Source organism: Nannospalax galili, unplaced genomic scaffold, assembly GCF_000622305.1.
Source record: "Nannospalax galili isolate Female #2095 unplaced genomic scaffold, S.galili_v1.0 scaffold652, whole genome shotgun sequence".
Lineage (NCBI taxonomy): Eukaryota > Metazoa > Chordata > Mammalia > Rodentia > Spalacidae > Nannospalax > Nannospalax galili.
Genome location: NW_008332152.1, coordinates 2,011,240 through 2,033,086, shown reverse-complemented (window position 1 = coordinate 2,033,086; position 21,847 = coordinate 2,011,240). Strand labels below are relative to the sequence as shown.

Here is a 21,847-nt window from a genome sequence, read left to right as displayed (position 1 = left end):
CTGGCTGTTCTTGCAGAAAACCCAGGTTCAAATCCCAGCACCTACATGGCAGCTAACAACTGTCTGTAACTCCAGTCCTAGGGGATCTGACAGCCTCTTCTGACCTCCAGGGGCATTGTACAACATGGGTGCACTTACCTACATGCAGGCAATACAGGCATACACATAAAATAAAAAATAAAATAAATTTTTTAAAAAAAATATCAAAACTTCATGATGTAGTAGATAGGGTCTGACCGTAAGAAAACATTAAGACACATGCCCTTTAAGAAAATCATCAGGCATACCAAGGCCCAGCCATGTCCAGGGTCTAGCTGGTCCCACCAGCCCCATTTAAGCTCGGTAGTCACTCTGAGGTCAGACCAATAGTCTTCCACTAATAAGAGCTGGCCATGTCACCCAGGCGACCCACACCCAAGGCTGTGGCCAGGACACACAGACAGACATGCACACACAGAGTCCACTGTGCTCTCCTCACTCACCAAGGCACAGGTCAGGAGCGCCAGGTGACAGCTGTCCTCAGGGGTGTCCGACCTGAAGGGCCTGGAGGTGAAAGACCTGAAAGAACACAGTGCATCAGATTCAGGGAAGCCAACAGCTATGGAGGAACCTTCCCCACCAACACCAGGAATTCAAGTCAATACCTGGACACCCCCCAGCAGGGGAGGGGAAACAGGGCCACCATGACGTGGCTTATAATAAATGAACCAACCTGAGACAGTCAGCGGTCATATTCCAGAAGGCCACGTCCCTCACCTGCAGGCACTTGTGCAGGGGAGGCAGGCCATACCTGCCCTGCACAGAATGGCCCTCCCGGCCCCCAAGACTGTCTTGCCTGGAACCCCTGCCTCGTCCGATTTGAGCGCTCTGACCCTTCCTACCTACCCCCCAGTACTGAGCTCCTCTGCCTTCTGCCAGCCGTGCTGTAGCACAGGCCAGCTGCCAGGGATCAGCACCGCAAAACCCTGTTCACTCATTTTAAATTGTGACAAAACGCATGTAACGTGAAACTGACCACCTTAGCTGTGTTTGGGGCATGACTCAGTACCACGACTCACTTGTGTGGCTGTGCAGCCATCAGCACGATCCACTTCCAGAACTTTCTCATCTCCCCAAAGCGTGGCTCTGCTTTCCCCAGCCTCCCAGCTGCCACTTCGCAGCTCCACCAACCTGACACTCTAGCAGACTCTTGTAAGCAGAACCGTGTGTCAGTCATCTCTTTGTGATACTTCTCACGTGTTACAACCTCTTTCATGCTTATGGCTGAAGAGCATTCCAGGGATGGATGCTGCAGACAGAATGCCTGTGTCCCAGCCCCCCAAATTCACAGCTTCAAGTCCTGGCACTCGAGACAGCACAGGAGGTTTTGGGGGTTGTGAGGCTTGGTGGCCTTACGAGAGGGCAAGCACCAGCTGACATCTGTGAAGAGCCAGTTTCTCTGGTTGGGCTGGAGAGCCTGTGGTAACCTGATCTAGCAGCCCAAACTAACCACACAGCACACTTTTGTCTATTAAGTTATTAAGTCTTATGTGGGCTTTCATATGGCCTGTTCCTGTCCTAATGTGATCTGAAGTGGAACAAAGGTGGTTTCTGCATTCCCGACCAGGACTGTCGTTCAGGCTTTTGTTTTTATGGTTTTCTTTCATAGTGCTGGAAACTGAGCCCCAGGTGCTGGCAAAGGCTCCACCACCGAGATCCGTCCTTAGCACTTAGCTCTTTTTGGAAACAGGGTCTCAGTGTATAGCCCAGGCTGGCTCCAAACTCACCAGACAGCCCAGGCTGCCCCAAATGCATGATCCTCCCGCCTCACCCTCCTGGTGCTGGGACTACAGCACATCTGGCCATCTTGCAGTATTTCAAGCTGCCCTGCATTGTCCTTGGTCTGCTCGGCCCCTGAGGAGAGGCCTTTCCGAAACCTTGAGCGCTGATCCTCGTGGTAACAGCGGCTTACCAGGCTCCTCTGGCACCTGCACTGCTTTGGCATCCTCACAGGGGTGGGGGGCTGTCTGGTGCCCCACTGGGGGTCCCCCACGGACTCTGGAGGGGCCTCACAGGGGATCTGGGGGGCACCCTCGCTGGGGGCCATGCAGGGGTTTTTCTGCTTCTGCAGCCCTGGGTTAGCAGAGCTTTCTGAATATAAGTTTTCATCAGATTTGGAAAACTCCCAGACTTTAAATATTTTATTATTTTTATTTTATGTGTATGCATGTATTGCCTGCATGTAGGTAACTGCACCCATGTTGTGCAATGCCCACAGAGGACAGAAGAGACTGTCGGATCCCCTGGAACTGGAGTTACGAACAGTTAGTTGTTAGCTGCCATGTGGGTGCTGGGATTCGAACCTGGGTTCTGCAAGAACCACCAGTGTTCTTAACTGCTGAGCCATCTCTCCAGCCCCCCAGGCTTTACTTTTTCCCCACCACCCCTCTTCCCAGAATCAGTCCCCTGTGCCACCCCATCTGATACAGTCCAGTGTTCTGTTTCTCTCAGTTACTCTTTCAGGTCTCACTTTTCTACGGCGTCGTGTCTTCAGGCACACCCATCTCTTCTGCAAGGTCTAACTGACCATCGACCCCAGCCCGTATATTCCTCATTTGAGTCTGTTGGGTATGTGCAAGTGTTTGTGTACTTACTAATGTGTACACATGTGTGTGTACCTGTATGTGGCGTGCAGAGGACAACCTCGGGTGTCATCCTCAGAAATGCCACCCATCTCCTTTGGGACAAGATCTCTGACTGGCTTGGAGATCAGCAGTCAGGCTGGGCTGGCTGGCCAGTGGGTCCCTGGCGTCCTCCTCTCAGGCTCCCTAGAGCTTTGGTTGCAGATATACTGTCATACCATTCTTATGCGGGTTCTAGGGACTGAAGGCAGGTCCTTATGCTTGCAAGACAAGCACATTACCAACTCGCAGGGCCATTTCTCTATGGTGCTGTCTCTTCATCGTGTCCCTGATCCTATCATTGAACACGGGGAACACTGCCATCACAGCACCCTGGCCTCTGAACCGTCAGCACAGATGTCGCTGCGCTGTGGCAGTTTCAGGGACATTTTTTCCTCTTCTCAGCGGTTCAGCTGCTGAGTTTGGGTTGGCTGCTGGACTCAAACTTGATGTTAGACGCTAAGTTGCTAAGATCTCCAAATGCTGAGGTAAGTCCTGGACAGCCAGAACCCCAAGACCAAGGCCTCAGAAGGTTGTGAGGTCTCTGCCCTGGCTGCTGAACCCAGACTTGACACCAGGCACATGAATCCTAAGAATCGCCCAGCCCAGCCTGCTCCAGGGCCCTTTCTTTCCTTAGCTCTGGGACACGGCTCCCCCCGTTCTCCAACTCGGCTCTGAGGGCTCCTCCCCTCTTCTGTCCTCAGCAACTGTAACCTACTCTGTCTCCACCAGGTCTGAGCTCCCTGTCTCCAGGCCAGGCCTGAAGCTGTGAAGTTGAGCCCTGGGTGCTGGGTCCCTTCCTCACACCTCTCAGTTCCTGCACAGCCACTGGGATACCTGCAAACTGCAGCCGCACACACTGTGTTTGGGTTTCTGGATGATCGAGGTAGGACATGCGGTCTGGTCCTGCTGGTCATGGCTAGAGCAGAAGATGGATCTAAAACTCTAATTCAAGGTCTCTGTGATGCAAGGCAGATATTCCGAGGCCAGACAGACCCCAGGCCAGGAGAGGCCTGGCTGCTGCCCATCCATGCACAGACATGCCGTGAAGAATGTGGCCTTTGCCCCTTTCTGCTCTCAGCTCTAAGGAAAGGTCTCATTGGGAAGACACTTTTTATAGAAGGGGACAGAGTTTATCTTCCCTGGTAATTCAGAAGGCAAACCCACTGTTTAAGAAAAAGAACACAACACCCCAAATCTGTATCATACCCCAAAGACACTTTCCGGATGCTCAGGCCTTCCTCTTCTCAATTAACCCTCCCTCCCAACTTATCCAACACTCAGCTCACCAGCATTCAGTCAGGAGTGGCTAACCCCCCTTCCCCTTTTCTCCCCAGCCCTGCTCAACTCCCAGCCAAACCTGGGCTGTAGCAGAGACAGCGGTGTGGTGAGTGGCATTCACAGGGTCTGAAAAGATGGCCATTGCCCCTCAGTCACAGTGCAGACAGGTGTGGTGTGGTGGGCAACAGACGCATGGAAGGAATGTCAATGTGCAGCTGTCATGAGCAGCGGGCAGCCCACACCCTTCCTCTCCTGCGAGGGGGGGGTCCAGAAGGACAAGGGTGTCACCGGTAATTGGCCACTGTGGGCACACACCCGCAGACCTTTATGTTCTAGACACAAGTCGCCGGTCAGGTAGTGATTCACAAATACTTTCTCCCAGTCATTGAGTTGTCTTTTCACATTTGATGGCACTCCTAGAAGCATTGCAATTTTACATTTTAAGCTTAAAACCAGCCAGAGGTGGTTTGAATGAGAATGTCCCCCATGGCTCGAAGTACTGCACACTTGGCCCCAGTTGTGGCTCTGTTTGGGGAGGATCAGGGGACCTCTGGGAGGTGTGGTCTTGCTGAAGTCAGCACTCACTGGGGAAGGCCTCTGGCCACGCCCCATTTCCAGTTTCACTCTCTCTGCTTCCTGTTCCTATTTGAGGATGTGAGCACTCAGCCTCCCAATCCAACCTTCTCCTGCCATGACCCCCCTACCCCGCCAGGTTGGACTCTTTTTGTTTGAGACAGGGTCTCCCTGTAGCCCCAGCTGGCCTGGAACTCACTACGTAGACCAGGCTGGCCTCGATCCCACAGAGATTTACCTGCTTCTACCTCTCCAGTGCTGGGATTAAAGGTGTGTACTACCATGCTGACCCATGATGGACTTTTTTTTTTCTTTTTGGGCCAGGGCCTCCCTGTAGCCCCAGCTGGCCTGGAACTCACCATGTAGACCAGGTTGGCCTTGAACTCACAGAGATCTGCCTGCCTCTGCCTCACAAATGCTGGGACTAAAGGCGTGTGCCACCACATCCAGCCCCATGATGGACTCTTATCCCTCTGGAATCATAAGCCCAAATAAACTCTTCCTTTTGTAAGTTGCCTTGGTCATGGTTTTTATTCACAGCAACAGAAATGTAACTAACACAAGACTGATCACCTCTCCCAGGAGAAAGACCTGGACCCAGCACCTCATGTAGAAAGCTGGAAGGCTGGAGAGCAGAAGTAGCATCAGTATCCAAGAAGGACAGGACTGCACCTGGAGCTGCTAAACAGCGATCGTTCTCTGAGGAAGCAGGAAAAACAGAGCCCTTTCCACCCACAGCAGAGTCCACCTAGAGGGGCTGACATCCAACCTGTGTATCCAGTGTAGGACTGTCAGAGAAACAAGAGATAAGAGATAAAGAATGTGGCACATGCAAATCTAGAACGAAGAGTTTAGCCATCGTCATCATCACAAGCCTAAAACTGAAAAAGGCGTGTTGGTACACACCTTAGTCCCAGCACTCAGAGGGCAGAGGCAGACATATCTCTGTGGGATCCAGTCTGGTGTACATAGAAAGTTCCAGGCCAGCTGGGGCTACAGAGGAACCCTGTCTCCAAAAAAAAAATTTGAAAAGGAAAGAGCTGGGGCGCAGCTCAGTGCCGGGGCACTTCGGGTGCACAAGGCCCCAGTTCAATCCCTAGCTCTACTTAAAAAAACTGAAAACAGGAGAGCTCAGATGTCCCTGTGACCTCAGCCCCCAGGAGGCTGGGCGGGAAGGTCCCTGGAGCCTAGGAATTCAGGGCAACACAGCAGGACCTGGTCCCCAGAAAGATACCCATCAATAAAATACAGAGTAACTTTTAAAAGAATTAATTACACAGCAACATGTAAGTTAGGAAAGGGAACCACTGAAGGGAAGGGGGTCTCAGGTCCTTATCTTCCCAAACAATAAAGTCGTGGTCTTCTTTGCCTTTTTGATAAGTAAACCTGCTGCCATTGCTGGGAAAACTGAGCGGAACTTCCAAACTGGCAGACAGAAAAAAAAAAAAAAAAAAAAAACACAAAAAACTGATAGTCACTCAAAAATCATGCAAAATGGATGGGGGTACAGCTCAATGGAGAGAGCTTTCTAGAATGTGTGAGGCCTGAGATTAAACCCCAGCACAACAATGGGGAAAAAGGTGGGAAGGGAGGAGAAGGAAAAGAAAAATTACATACACACAAGTCAGCAAAACGCGGCAGATTTCAAGTCAAATCTACCTGTAGCCACAAATAAGTGCTCTAGTTAATTCTGTTGTTGTTAGCTGAATGTGATGGCTGTGCTGAATAGCTTTTAGTATGAGGGAGCCTCAATTGGGGAACTGCCTCCAATGGATTGGCCTGTAGTCATGTCTTGGGGCATCTTCTTGATTGTTGAGTGATGTGGGAGGGCCCAGCCCACTGCAGGTGGTGCCACCCCTGGGCAGGTGGGCCTGTGTTGTATAAAAAAGCAGGCTGAGCAGGGGCCAGGAGAGCAAGCCAGTGAGCAGCGTCCCTCCATGGTCTGTGCTCCAGATCCTGCCTCTAGGTTCCTGCCCTGAGCTCTTACCTTGGGCTCTCTGACCTGGGAGATGTAAGCCAAATAAACCCTTTCCTCCCCAAGTTGGTATTGTCAGAGTGTTTTTTTTTGGGGGGGGGTTCTTTTTGAAACAGGGTCTCCCTATAGCCCCAGCTGTCCTGGAACTTACTATGTAGACCAGGCTGGCCTTGAACTCACAGAGTTCCACCTGCCTCTGTCTCCCCAAGTGCTGGGATTAAAGGTGTGCACCACCACCCCTGGCTGTCATAGTGTTTTATCACAGCAATGGAGAAACAAACTAGGACAGCGGACACGCCTTTAGTCCCAGCACTTGAGAGGCAAAGACTGGTAGATCTCTGCAAATTCAAGACCATCTGGAACTGTAACTCCAGTTCTAGGGGATCTGACGCCTTCTTCTGGCCTCTGTGCATTGTATGCACAGATGCACTTACATATACACAGGCTAAACACACATATTTTTAAAATGTAGCAGGGGCTGCAGAGATAGCTCAGCAGTTAAGTGTTCTGGCTGCTCTTGCAGACGACCTGGGTTTGATTCCCAGCACCTTCAATGGCTAACAACCATCTAGAACTCCAGTTCCAGGGGATCTGACACTCTCTTCTGACCTCCAAAGGCACTGGACTACACGGATGCACTTAACTTCATGTAAGCAATGAAGGAAAATCAGCCTGACAAGAGACTGAAGGAACTGACCATCCGCCCACACTGCCTCCCTGCTCCAGGAGGGAGATACATCTATCTCAGAACACACGGCCCCTAGCAAAAGACATCTGGTTTCTTATCAGCTTCCTTGCAGATCTGGTTCCTACCGACCACTTTGAAGAAGACACCTGGTTCCCCGTCAGAACTTCTCATCTCTCCCTCCCAGATCCCAGGAAGGCACACCCCACCTCTGGGATTTGGGGAGGCAAGACCTCCTTTCTGGGATTTTCTAGGCCCACCTATAAATCCTAGACCTCCCCCAGCCCCAATGCACAACCACCATTCCCATGAGAAGGGTGTGTGCCCCTCGTGGTCGGATTCGATTCCTACTTTATTCTCGTCACTTTTCATCCCAAATTCTAACACGCAATAATACATTCATACACAAAGAATAAAAAAAAAAACTAGGTGTTAGACATAGATGTCAAACTTCAACTGAAAACCTTCTAATCATATGTTGAGATCAGCTTCTGCCCTGTCCTGGGTCACTCACACCCAGAACAGTAGTTTTTCAAGTTGTGCCTGGTCCTAGGAGACTCCATTTTACAGGCAGATTTTGACTCCACTTTGAAGTAGAATAATTACAGCCCCTGGGCAGACCCAGAAACCACGCCATCTGTCAGGCACCGGGCATCCAGCACAGACCAATGAATGACATTCCTGGGAGTAGAAAGGGAACCCTCTAAAGATTTATTGGGGGAGAATTGAGACTGTGGGGGCACATGGGCATATTAAAATCATACCGGGGAAATCAGGCCCAAGAACTTATTGGACATGCCAGACCAAGTAAGGGTGTAAGTCCCCGCCTGAACCCCATAAAGTAATGGATATCAAATACTGCAATGGCATGCTCCCATATCAACTGTTGCACAGGACTGTCCTCCAAATCCACAGACACCATCTTCCTAAGCTCAGACGAGCTACTTGCCAAACATCATCACAGTTGGGCTGGTTGACGGCTGACACCCCGAACAGAAGGAGGGGCAGAGAGATAGGACCCTTGCAGGAGTATCCAGCCACACCTCCCAACCCATGGTGGGCAATCTGGCCCTAATTGCATATAGCGGGGAAAGGGCTAAAGTGTATGGGCTGGGGAAGACTAAGGGAGGGGCTCTCACCATTTCAAGAAGCTATGGAGAAGCCACCATCCACGCTCGGGTGAAGACTTTCTGCTGCGGCCTTAAGCGGAGCACCCGACTCCTGTGAGTAACCCTCACTCACTGCCCTGAGTTAGCCCAGTAAACTCATTGGTTTCCAGGAATGCACTTTGCTAGAATCGGACCTCAGTCTGTTGTTGGGACCAAGGGAGGAGGGGGTAAATGTTGTTTATGTCTGCCTCAGGGACAGGGTCTTGGCAACATCACCGGTCGTCTGGCACCTGGCATGTCAAGAACTGAGGACTCCCCGACGGATCCTGCAGATTCGGCTTGTCTCAGTCCCTCAGTGTCGACGCCACCTACTCCCCGGTGCCTATCCACCTCTTCTCCTGCCTGGACCTGGACCTGGACCTGACCCTGTGTTTCCTGTGCAGTTCAGTCTTTCCCCTCACGGCTGAACTCTGCAGCTCTGCCCGCTCCTGCGCTCCGGCAGAACTTCCCTCCCCACACCGGGCACTGGGCACTGGGCACTTGGCTGGTTCATTATTTTTATCAATAAGATTCTCTCAGCCCACTTCTGAAATCTCTTTAACTCATATTCATTCTATAACCCACATCTATGCATATAGATATATAGAGGAATTTACTGTGTTCTGTGTGATATGGAGAGTTAATGTTAGTAGTTGCTGCCTGAGTGCGGCCACACCTTGGGCCTATGAGTTCTGGAGCACTTCCGCAGCCTGACCTAGAGTTGGGCCACTTGTCCGGTCACTTTCGATTCTCGCCAAGATGGCGCCTGGCACAAGTCAAGGCGGAGGGATGGGGAAACTCATCGCCGACATGGCTCCGAGAATTTCCTTTTCCCCTCCCCGCATGTCGGAACCCGACATCTGGTGACCCCGACGTGATTCTTCACTAATTCTCCGTTGACAGGCCAATCGGTCTGCGGGTGAGTGACCCCCATAAGATATGGGGAAGGCCAATTCTAAGTTAGATTCTTCTCTTGAGGCGTTAAGGCTGCTACTTAAGAGTTGCGGCCTCAGTCTGTCAGACCAGGAAGCGACCCAGGCCTGGGATTACATCAATGAGATAGCACCCTGGGTTGCCACTAGTAATCTCTTTGACTGGGAGACCTGGGACAGAGTGAAAAACCTTGTTAAGAGGTCCCAGATAGAAAAGGATAAGATCCTACCCCTCGGCACCACAAACCCTCGCTGCTTTTGTATGTCTTTTGTATGTGACGGTTCCGAGCCTTGTCTCTGAACCCAGCGTTCCAAATCAGGGCTTGTCACCTCCACCCTTGAATTTGTTTTCCTTTTCATTTTTTCTTTTTTTTTATTATTATTAACTGCCATTATCACTGTCTCCGTGTGCGGTGTTCCTATTTCACTCAACCTGCTTAACGAAAAGGAGAGCCGAGGAGTGTGAGGTTTGATTCTGGTTTGGTATTTTATGCATGGGGTTTGTAAGGAAGGTGATAACTGCCGCTACTCACATGACCTCTCTGACAGTCCGTATGGTGTAGTGTGTAAGTATTTTCAAAGAGGACACTGTATTTATGGAGACTGCTGAAAATCTGAGTGCAAATCCATCCCTTGCAGCTTCCTCCAGTGTCTCATCTGGAGTTGGTTCACTTGCTAAAATAAATCCAGACAAAGCTGAGTCAAAAAACCCAAACCTCCCAACTATAGAAGCAGGGGCAAGCTCCTGCACCCATTAAATCAGTCTCCCACCAGGTTGAGGGATCGCCACAATTTAAAAAACTCTTTGCTGTTGTAATGGCGTTGGATTCCATATCTGAGCCCTTCAATATATGTGGTTAATTTACTGCCCCACCTAGTGGAGGCTCATATTAGATTGAACTCCAACCCCATATCTCCTCTGATGATTCAGGCCCGAACTCCAATATACCTCTATCCTAGAGGCCACCAAAATTTGCCTGGATTTCTGACAAAAAATAAATAAAATAGCTGATCAACTGGCCTCTTCACATCAGTGTCACACAGTCTCTGAGGCTACCCAATTTCATCAATTGACCCATGTTAGTTGGAGAGGGCTTAGACATAAATATCCCCACGTGGCAGTCAAAGACCTAAAGAAAATCGTTCGCACATGCCGATCCTGTCAGCCCTTCCTTCAAGTTCCCCCACTCCAAAACGCGGGAGTCAACCCCCGAGGCCTCCGACCCAACCATTTGTGGCAAACCGATGTCACACATTATGCCCCATTTGGAAAATTAAACTATATCTTCCTGCCTGTCGATTCATTTTCACACGCCTGCTGGGCGACTGCCCATGCTGGAGAAAAATCCAGACATGCAATTAGTCATATATTACAGTGCTTTGCCACCCTTGGGTTACCCAATCAAATCAAGACAGACAATGGCCCTGCTTCACAAGCAAGCCATTTACTAAATTCCTCCAAACATGGAAAATCCAGCACTCCACAGGTATCCCCTACAATCCTAGGGGACAAGCCATTGTAGACAGAGCCAACCAAACTTTAAAACGTCAATTACAAAAACAAAAGGGGGAGTCCTTGCCTCCTCATGATCAACTAAAAAAGGCCTTATTTACCTTAAATATTCTAAATTTTTCCAAAGAAGACAAGTATTTGTCCCCCTTCCAAAAACATTGGTCCTCATCTACCAGCTATAGCTCCATTTGGTCAGATGGAGAGACCCACTCACAGGAGCATGGAGAGGACCAGACCTGCTTCTTACAGCAGGAAGAGGGTTTGGATGTATATTCCCTCAAAATGAAGAAAGACCCCTCTGGGTACCGGCGAGAGATATTAAATATTTGCCCCAACAAGGGGACCATGATGATAACCTGCCCAGAGAGTGTTTCACCCCTGAGGATGGTTCCTCTGTTTCTCCCTCAGGGACAATAAAGGATGTGGACGCTGTTACTCCTGACACTTCTGATTCCCATCCCGTCCAGTGATCAAGGATTTGGAGACCCCAATGCTGCAGCAAGGCAACTGAAGGCCCAATATGGAAAGCCCTGTCCAGCCCCTGCCAATATCACCCGGTTCCTGCGTTTGGGCCTCACCGTATCCTAACACCTCTCGGGTTGATGTGGGAAGTGTTCCCTTTACATCCTGTGGCTCAAATATCTCCACATTGACTAACATTGATTCCTGGCCCCCTGCCGGTATGATCCTGGTTTGTGGAGGAGGGTGGGCCCACAGCTTCCTGCCAGCCAACTGGACAGGCCTTTGTCCCCTTGCCATCTTGTTTCCGGACATAGACATTATACCGGGCGGTGAGCCCCTCCCTATTCCTTCCTTTGATTATATAGGAGGTAGGAGCAAAAGAGCAATTCAAATGATCCCCCTATTGGTGGGCTTAGGAATAACTGCAGGAATAACCAGAGGGACCGCAGGGTTCGGAGTGGCCACTCATATGCACAGGAAACTCTCCCTACAATTAATCCATGATGTACAACTTCTCTCTGATACCATCCTAGACATCCAAAAACAGTTAGATTCCCAGGCTGAGGTGGTCTCACAAAATAGGAGGGGACTAGACTTACTAACTGCCTAAAAGGGAGGGATATGCTTATTTTTACAGGAAAAATGCTGCTTTTATGCCAACAAGTCTGGAATCGTCCAAGATAAAATTGAAAAACTCCAGGAATATCTAGAAAAAAGAAGACGAGAGCTCCAGGAAAGTCCACTCTGGACCAGCCTACATGGCTTTTTATCCTATCTCCTCCCCCTACTTGGCCCTGTCTCTGTGTTCCTCCTTGTCCTCACTGTCAGACCCTGTATATTCAATAAGTTTATGGGGTTTGTTCACCAGAGAATAGAGGCAATCAACCTACACCAGGTGGAGATACATTATCAGAGATTAGCCCAGTCGGCCAATGAGCCATATGAACCTTCCCTCCAGGAACTCTGTCAAGAGGCCCTGCCCCTCGAGAGTCTCAACTCCAGTGACGGGTAAGATCCCTCCCAGGCTGACGAACCTAAGACAGGGGCCATGAAAGACTATCATGGTTACCTGAGGACGGGCAACTTCAAAACCTGAGGAGGGACAACCTAAGACAGGACTCGAGACCCAGTCTTTCAGCTGAGCCCCATGTTACTCAGTGACGGGTAAGAACTCCAGATGGAGACAACCTAAGACAGAGAACATGGCTGATATAAAAACAAAAGGGGGAGATGTCGGGGCTGCCTGAGTGCAGCCACACCCTGGGCCTATGAGTTCCAGAGCACTTCCACAGCCTGACCTAGAGTCCGCCCACTTGTCCGGTCACTTTTGATTCTCGCCAAGATGGCCCCCGGCACAGGTCAAGGGGGAGGGATGGGGAAACTCATCCCCAACATCGGATTGGCTCCACCTGGCCCTGCCTCATTCCTGGTGTACAGAGGGAGTGGCCCCTCAGCCCATAGGTCCACGACACCAGAAGCAACTGTCACTCACGGCTCAAACTTCCCGCCGTGAGACTTTGCCTTTAAATACCTGTGCCTGCTGCAATAAAGCGTGTGCCTGCTCTGACTCGGCACCCGGCTCTGTGTGTTCCTTTTGAGCTGCACACTAACCATCCCGCTCAGCCCCAAGGGAAAACGGATTATCGGCTGGCTCCGAGAATTTCCTTTTCCCCTCCCCGCATGTCGGAACCCAACAGTAGTTAAGGTTGAAGCCCGGCATGGTGTCATATACCTTTAATCCCAGCACTTAAGAGGTAGAGGAGGGCAGATCTCTGTGAGATCAAGACCAGCTGGTGTACATAGTGAGTTCTAGGCTTGCTGGGACTACAGGGAGACCCTGTCTCAAAAAAAAAAAAAATGGTGCTGGAGAGATGTCTCAGCGGTTAAGAGCAGAGGACCTGGGTTTGAGTCCCAGCACCCACATGGCAGCTAACAACCATCCATAACTCCAGTTCCAGGGAATCCAATGCCCTTGTATAACCTCCACAAGCATTGTACACATGGGTGCACTTACACACATGCGGGCAATAATACACTCATACACATAAATAAAAAACAATAAATAAAAAATATATTTTTTAAAAGATTAGAATAAAGACCCTGCAGTTGACTCAGCCAGGCTGCAAGGTAGGCAGATTTCATGACAGACTGTCACTGAAACCACGGAACCTCGTGAATTCACTGTTATTCAATAAACTCTGACATTGTGGGAAGACAAACATATGCATGTGTTTCTGACATAGTGTGCTCACAACACATAGGCAGTTTACAAAGGACGTGTCTTAAGATATGAAGATAGGGGTGTTTTACAAAAGATTAGAGCTGGGCGTGGTGGAGCACACCTTTAGTCCCAGCACTTCAGAGGCAGAGGGAGGCAGATCTCTGTGAGTTCAAGGCCAGTTTAATCTACATAGTGAGTTCCAGGCCAGCTGGGACTACAGGGAGACCCTGTGGACCCTGTGTCAAAAAGCCAAAAAAAAATTAATTAAAAATACATAAATAAAAATTAAAGAGCAGAAAAAACAGAAAGAGGCATCCACAGCAAATAGTAACAGCCAAAGGTCAACCGGCACAGCCACCCTGATTCCAGAGCATAAATATTTTAGATTATCCAACCTAGGTCATCTATAGCACAATTATTCCTCTGTGGACAGCTGCAGAGAATGCAGGACTGAACAGAGCGTCCGTGAACCCAGAGTGTGTCACGAAAGCAGGTGCAAGCTGAGTCAGCCCTGGACTGAGCTTTGCTCACCCTTGACACAGATTAGAAACTTGACCTAAGAAATCTTCACAAACCACAATCCGCACCAATCCAGATCTATCTCTTCAAAGACATCAGAGCCCTACCAGGTGTGCTGCACGCTGGCCAAAAAGCAAGTCTCAACAACCCTCAAAAGACAGACAACCAACAACAACAGAATCCCTGAGCACAATATGCTTAAGCTTGAAAGAACAGAGCAGAAAGAAACTTGCAACATCCTCACAAGCACAGAATGCAAACGTTTCCACAGGCAGAAATGAATCCGAAATGAATTAGAAAACACAGCAAACAAGTTGGGAGTGGTGGTGCACGCCTTTAACCCCAGCACTCAGGAGGCACAGGCAGGTGGACCTCTGAGATGGAGGCCAGTCTGGTCTTCACAGTGAGTTCTAGACTAGCTGGATTTAAAAAAAAAAAATTCTTTCTTTCTTGAGGAAATTAATATATATATGGCAAATGGAACAGCAAGAGCCACCTGCAGGATCCAACCGGGAAAGGTACTTTGAACAGCAAAGGGCCTTACAGCACATGGGAAGCAGAGGCTGGATCCCATGACACGAAGTATATATCAGGGAGCTAGGAAAACAAAAAAATAAATTTTGAAGGAGAAATCATTTTAAAAGAAGAAATTAAATAGAAAAAACACAAAACTGGTTCTCTGAAAAGATCAATAAAATCAACAACATTCTGTCAAAAGAGATCAAGACAGGAAAAGAAGGGCCTCGAATAACTCTGGGAAGGAGGCAGAGCCAAGTGCTGGAACAGTGAGGGCTATCCTGAACCACTTTGTGGCAATGAAAATGTAAACACAGATAAAAGGAAAAGTAATAGATTAACCCACTAAGTGTGGCAGTACACACCTATAACATTCCAGCAATCTGGGAAGTGGGGCAAGAGGATCAGCAGGCAAGGCCAGCCTCAGCTACATAGCAAATTTGAGACCAGTCTGGGCTACATACAACCCTATTTGAAAATAAAAATTATAGCTGGGTGTGGTGGCACATGCCTGTGATCCCACTACTCAGGAGGCAAAAGCAGGACTGCTGCAAGTTCAAGGCCAGCCTGGTCTGCATAGGAGGGCCAGGCCAGCCTGGTCTACATAGGAGTGCCAGGGCTGACAGGGCTACACAGAGAGTCTGTCTCAAAAAAAGACTCAAAAAGGATACATGATAATGGTGAAAATACACCTAAAAAAGAAATAGAAACATATGGAGGTCAAACATCTACTATCTAAAAGTCACCTAAGTTCAGAGTACTCCCTAGAGCCCCTGTAAATACTCAGGGCAGAGGAAGCCAGCTTTTCCCAACTCTCTTAAGAAGTTAAAGAAGAACAGAAGAAACATCTACTCCCTGCCCAACACAACCAGAGCTGGTTTAGCACTGCCACTAAACAACAACAAACATTTGTGTGAAGAGTCACTATCGGACAGTCTCAGGTGTGCGCACAGACACAGAGCCCCGGGAACAATCAGCGAGCGAGGCAGGAACTTAGGAAAGAGCACGGCTAAGGCGGCCTCAGCGGGAAGGACAGAGTATCCAACATTAATTAATAAACCAAAGAGAAACAGCCTGAGCCTTTACACTGGTAACATTTGCTCACAATCTTGGTTTTAAAAGCAGAGAGTGGGCTGGATGTGGTGGCACAGAAGCAGACAGACCTCTGCGAGTTCCAGGCCAGCCTGAGCAGTGTAGCAAGTTCCAAAGTTTCAGGCTAACTAGGGCTACAGAGTAAGATCCTGTCTCAAAAAAAAAAAGAGTACTTGTGATGAAATTCAAAAGGCACAGAGAAGATTATCAAGGTCTCTGCTCAAGGAAGACTCATGCAAATTTGCGAGGTGTCCCATAACACAAGCCCCCATTGATGGAGCTGTTTGTGGAGGTCCAGGAGGTGTGGCTTTGCTGCAGGAAGCACATCACCGGGTAGGCTTGGAAAGTTCACAGCCTTGCCCCACTTTTGAGTTTCCTTCTCTTCCTGTGCATGTCTGAAGATGTAAGAGCGCGGGTTTCTGCTCCAGCCACCTCTGCTGCCACGCCACCCCGCCAGGATGGACTCTCACCCCTCTGGAACCTAAGCCCCAAAACTCTTCCTCCGATAAGTTCCTTGGTCATGGTGTTTTATCACAGCAACAGACAAGTAACTGATACCTGAGGATAGAAGAAAACTTCCTCAATTTGATAAAGAACTCTTCAAAACAAACCAGGTTAGACTAGCTGGCCAGTGAGCCCAGGGATGCCCCTGTCTCCACCTCATATCCCTGCTAGTGCTGGGATTATGAACCTACAATACCACGCCTGCTTTTTTTTAATGTGTGTTCTGGAGATCAAATCAGGCCCTCAGCTTGCAAAGCATGCACTTTACTAAGTCCCCTTTTTTAGTTTTTCAAAAACAGTCTCATGTAGCCCAGGCTGGCCTCAAAATTGCTCTGTAGCCAAGGCTAGCCTTGACCTCCTGATCCTCCTGCCTTAGCCTCCCCAAGTGCTGGGATTACAGGTGTGAGCTACCACATCTGACTTTCTTTCTTAATGAAAATTCTATAGAGAGTTGAGATAAAAGCACAATAAATATCTGGGTATGAATACCTGAACTAAGTTAGCACTCTGCCAAATGTCTTGCATGTATGTACACATTTGTGTATGCTTTCTCTCCTGAGTCACGTGAGAGCTACTTTCCGACCGCACAGTACGGTGCTTCACACCTAAAGACTTGGCATGTCTCCCAAGAGCAGGCTAACCATAATCACAACATAGCCAGCGCACTAGGAATCACCAGTTCGTCCTGGATACCATCCAATAGACAATCTTCATTCACTTAGAAACACTTCCGGGTCCGATTGTCCAGCGTCCCTAGCCGGGCGCATCCCCACACCTGGCTGTTTGGCCAATGCCCTTCTCTGCAGCCTTCTCTCTACAGAAAAGACAGTGAGAACCTCAAACCTTGAATCACACGGTCTGTTCCAGTTCCTCCAAAGCCACAGGCAGTAAGAATCAAGCACTGCAGCTGTGCCAGCAAAACTCAGTTTCAACATCTGTGGGAAATGAATGCTCTGTGTCAGAAGGAGAGATAGAACATGACTGCTAACTCTGGTTGATCCATTGTGATGGGGGTAAGGAGAGCCAAGAAGAAACAAATTACACAATTATCCAGATATCCTTCACTTAAGGACAAACTGTACTGTCCTTCTGTGGCCAGCACCAGACCACCTAGCACAAAGTGAGGTCGGAGGTGTTGGTCACTAGACGCTTACTCATTGACAACCATTGCTCAATGCCCCAGGGCCAGATATCTCCAGCACATGGGGAGGGAGAGAGGTGGGGAGGGGGGTTGGAGGAAAGGGTCAAGGGAACAGGGACGGGGCCAGGAGCCAGAGGCTGGACATGTGACCTGGCCCCAGCCCTGTGGCTGTTGGCGATTGCCAAACTCAGCTGGGCTGAAAACAGGGATAAGCCCACGCCTGCTGGCACAGCTCACGCCAGGGAGTCTTGCCAGACTGACACAGGAGTTCCTGCTTTTCAACCGGTGAGGCACCAGGACCCCCTACCCAGGGCCTAGTGCAGACCAGAAGTGGTGCCTGCGTCCCAGGGCTATGGAGGGAGGCACGTCAGAAACTGGGGCTCTGGGCTGGGGCCACTTTCGGCCTACCTCATGGTCAGAAGGCCCAAGCCATGGCTGTCCTTGAGAGGTCAGGGCACAGCCTCTGGGGCGGTGGCCCTCAAGATGGATCTCTGAGCATCTGCCACTGGAACCCCAGAAGCTGAGGGTCCCTAACCAGAGGCAGACATCACAGTGGGAAGGAACAAGGGACAGGCCATTGTTGTCCTAGCCTCATACTCAGTGCCTGCCTTCTCCTGTCTGTGCTAAGAAACACTGAAGAGGAGACATATGCTCTTTCACCCCAGGGCCTCATAGGGTGAGAGGGGCCCAGCCCCTTTCAGCTCAGGGCCTACAAGCAGACATGAACTAGAGCTGCTGTGCAAGGCCACAGATGCCTGGCACTCATTCTGATCTGAGTACCAGGAACCCAGCATCCCAGGAGTAGCCCATAGGACATTGCCCCATGGCTAGTTGGTCACCTCAGGGCCCCAAGGGCAGACACAGCAGGCAGAGCTCAGGAGCTACCCCCCACAAGCCAATCCAGACAGCACCACAAACCACCACCCAGGATCCTATTACAGGTGTGACTGGTCGCTCCAAGAGATGTGGACACTCATGGAGGGGGCACCTGCTATCACAGTACAGCGACACACTGCTGCACCTCGCAGGAGCCCTGCCAGATACCGAATCTTGAAGCTCTGGCTCATTCCTACATGGTCAGAGACAGCGTTCATCCTGCTTCCCAGGCACCGGGTCTCCAGGAACACCATCAAGAGGAGGAATTCTGCCTTGGCCACCTAGCCAGGGGCTGTGGCCAACCTCTCCTCTGCCCTCTCAAGACAGCTTGAGCCAAAGGGGACTGTCCATCCCGAGCATGGATGTGTCTAAGAATGTCCACGTGGAAACGGGTGCAGTTTGAAATCCTGGGTACAGCCCATCAAATCCATTCCTGTGTAAGGGGTAGCACAAAAGAACTTACTACAACAACAGGGACCAAACGCCTGTCCACACCATGCGAGTGGCCCAGAGGCGGCAGGCTGCCCAGCTACACACTGTCATGGAAGCACAACTGGTAGATTGCCACCAACGAACCTGTCTCATGTGAATGTGGCGGTAAAGGCATCAGTTTACGTTCACGAAGTCACAGGTGTGAATGTGACAGTCTCCACAGTCAGAGCTGGGAAAATTCTCCTCTCGGGCCATCCAAACCAACCCCTGATGATATGGCGCTGGGAGGCAGGGCCACTGGGCTCCAGCCCTGTTCTCTTGCCAAGGCCCTGCCTCCGGGCCCTCCCGGGAGTGCAGAGGCACAGCTCTCACACACATCCGGGGGAAGCAAGCAAGGAGAGGGACAAGGACAGCTACATGGGGAGCCTCACCTGAGCCCTCTGAGCAGCTGAGCGGAGAGCCCCAGGCTCCCAGGCATCACTGACGCCCTGAAAGGCACCAGGGTGCTGCTCTTAGACTCGCTGAGCCATGCGTGACACAGTGACAAGGAGCGACAGGACTGGCACTCTACTTTCGTGGTGGGCAAACACCCAGGAGGCAAAGGGCAATGAATGGTGGTGGGGCTAATGTCCAAACAGCACCTCCTGTAGAGATCCAGGGCACACTGGACAGAGACCTACAGGGTAAATGCCCTGGTTGGGTATTACCTGCGCTGCTGCTTTGAGGACACAGTCAGGGAGACTATCACACTCTTCAGCTGCCTCTGGAGGGAGCAGGAAGGAGCCAGGCCAGAGGAAGGTGCTGGGACCCTCTGGTAGCCATGGCCAGTTTTGGACAATCCCTGCAGAGCTCAGTCTTCTTAGTTCAGCCATCAATGGCCCACATCACTTCTTTCTAGGGTGCCGGGCCAGGCAGCCCCATTAGGGCTCACACTACATGCAGTGCCCACACATGGAGCAGCATGTGTGCACACCACTGACACTGAGGCTGCAGTGTGAAGGAAGTAGCATGCTGGCCATGACACCCATGATCCAGTCTCAAGCCTGGGTCCATCCCAAGCCAGTCCCTGAAGAGAGACCAGACACGAACCCACACAGGCAACCGGTCACTTGCCACCCATCTGCGGGTATGGCATAGATGCTCCTGAGATGTTTCAGAGAGATGTAGTGACACCAAACCTCAACACGCTGGCTTTCAGAACTAGAAAGTGAATGGGATGAAAACCATGAAGCACCCACAGCCGTGTTGCTCCTTTAGACAGCTGTGCGGTGAAAGGAAGCAGGTGTGATCGGCCCCGGAAGTCTGCTGGCAGCACACATCTACTGCCTGGGGTGTGGAGACCCTTCACTGTGGTGTGCTTATGGAATTCACAAAGTTAGGCAGAGATGTCCCATTCAAGAACCGCCTGCCCCACTAGTAACGGGGGTGGGGGTGGGGTGGGGGGATGGAGACAGTGTCTGTGCCCAGCACAGGGGGCTGCACCACCTACCAATCACGCCACAGGGTGGAGTGCAGTCCTGCTCCGATGTGATAACCCATGAAGTGGGGAAGGGAACAGTGAGAAGGCAGAGATTCTGAGCAAGTATGACTCGTGTGTGTGTGTGTGTGTGTGTGGGTGTGTGTGTGTGTGCGCGCGCGCGCACACACATATGGGAGAGCACCCTGACTCAGATCAGGATGGAGATGGAGGAGGCCTGGAGATGACAGCCAAGAGGAAGACAAGGGCGACATCACGAGAAAGGCAGAGAGAGACTGCGTCCCAGGGGAAGGAACAGCAGGGCACCGAGGAAGGCTGAAATGGGGCACGGGGCCGCACGACACAGGGAAAGGAGGTGACATCACAGGAGCCACTTGGAGAATTCAGCCTTGGGGCCACTGAACTGGGACTTCGGATTCAGCATGCTGGGAGGGGCACACGACATGACTCATGGGTGCCGTCCCGGAGTGAGGGAGATGAGCGCTGGTGCTTCGGGGAGTGTGGGCCTGGGAGATACAGACACAGGGCGTTAGGGTATAGGGGCAGTGAGGCTCAGGGAGGAGGAGGGAGATGGAGGACAGGATCCAGGATACCAGCAGCTGACAGAAAAGATGCCAGGAACAGGCTTCTGGGCCTAGAAGAACAGGAAGGAATGGGACCACTAAGAGCCAATGGTCAGAGTGGCGGGAAGCACACCACATCAGGCGCATAAGTGTTTTCCTTCACATTAAATTCTACTCCCAAGTCTGATGCACTGAGGACTCGCCTTTTTTTATTTCCTGTGTGTCTGTGCAGGTCAGAGGACAACCTTGGATGTCATTCCTCAAGAGCTGTTCACCCTTTTCAAAAAACTATTTATTTAATAACCACTGGAGCTGGCTGGACACGTGAAGCTGCTGACTGGCCAGAGATCCACCTGTTGACCTGTCTCTGGCTCCCTGGTGCTGGTATCATAAGCTTGTGCCACTATGCCTGGCTTCTCTACATGAGTTCCGGGGATAGAACTTGGATTTTTTTTTTTTTTACCAACTCACCTGAGCCATTCCCCAGTCCCATGTTTTTAAAAACCACACTTTTTGATTATTATTAGTCACCTTTTAAAAACCTAACTCACAGCCTGGAGAGATGGCTCTACAGATAAGAGGACTGGCTGCTCTTTAGGACCCATGTCAGGGAGCTCACAAGAAATTGTAACTCCAGGTACAGAGGATCTGACACCCTCTTCTGGACTCCATGGGCACTGCAACTGTGCGCACGCGCACACACACACACACACACACACACACACACACAAATAAAATAGATCTTTTTAAAAAAAGCATGCTTGGGACTGGAGAGATGGCTCAACAGTTAAGAACACTGGTTTTCTTGCAGAAGACCAGGGTTCGAATCCCAGCACCCACATGGCAGCTAACAACTATCCATAACTCCAGTCCCAGGGGATTCAATAGCCTCTTCTGACCTCCGCGGCATTGCATGACTCGGGTGCACTTACCTGCATGCAGGCAATACAGGCATACACATAAAATAATAAATATATATTTTTTTTTAAAAAAGAAAAGTTTATTCCGGCTTATGGTTCCAAATGGCTGGATGTTCAAAACGGCAGGGAAGGGACGGTGGCAGGAGCAGGAAGCTGAGAGATCACATCTCAACTGCACACAGGAAACAGGAAACAAACTGAAAGTGGGGCAAGGCTATAAACCCTCAAAGCCTGCAGTATGCTGTAGCATACTTTCTCCAGCAAACAGCTGGGGCTACAGGGAGACCCTGTCTCAAAAAAGACCGAAAAAAAAAACAAGGTGGACATGACTCCTGAGGGACAATACCCAAGGTTCAT

At 50.4% G+C, this 21,847-nt stretch overlaps 1 protein-coding gene across 5 annotated transcripts in view; it reads right to left on the bottom strand.

Annotated features, from left to right (window-relative positions):
• The window catches only part of Agpat3 (1-acylglycerol-3-phosphate O-acyltransferase 3), a 144,410-nt gene that overhangs the window by 107,560 nt on the left and 15,003 nt on the right, over positions 1–21,847 (bottom strand). For 3 of the 5 annotated variants that reach the window (XM_029560780.1, XM_029560779.1, XM_029560778.1), the window contains exon 2: positions 483–558. The gene's annotated coding sequence lies outside the window, so the exon portion shown is untranslated. Of the gene's footprint in view, positions 1–482; positions 559–21,847 lie in introns of those variants that run through there. The other 2 variants (XM_017796709.2, XM_008827389.3) reach the window with 2 other exon arrangements.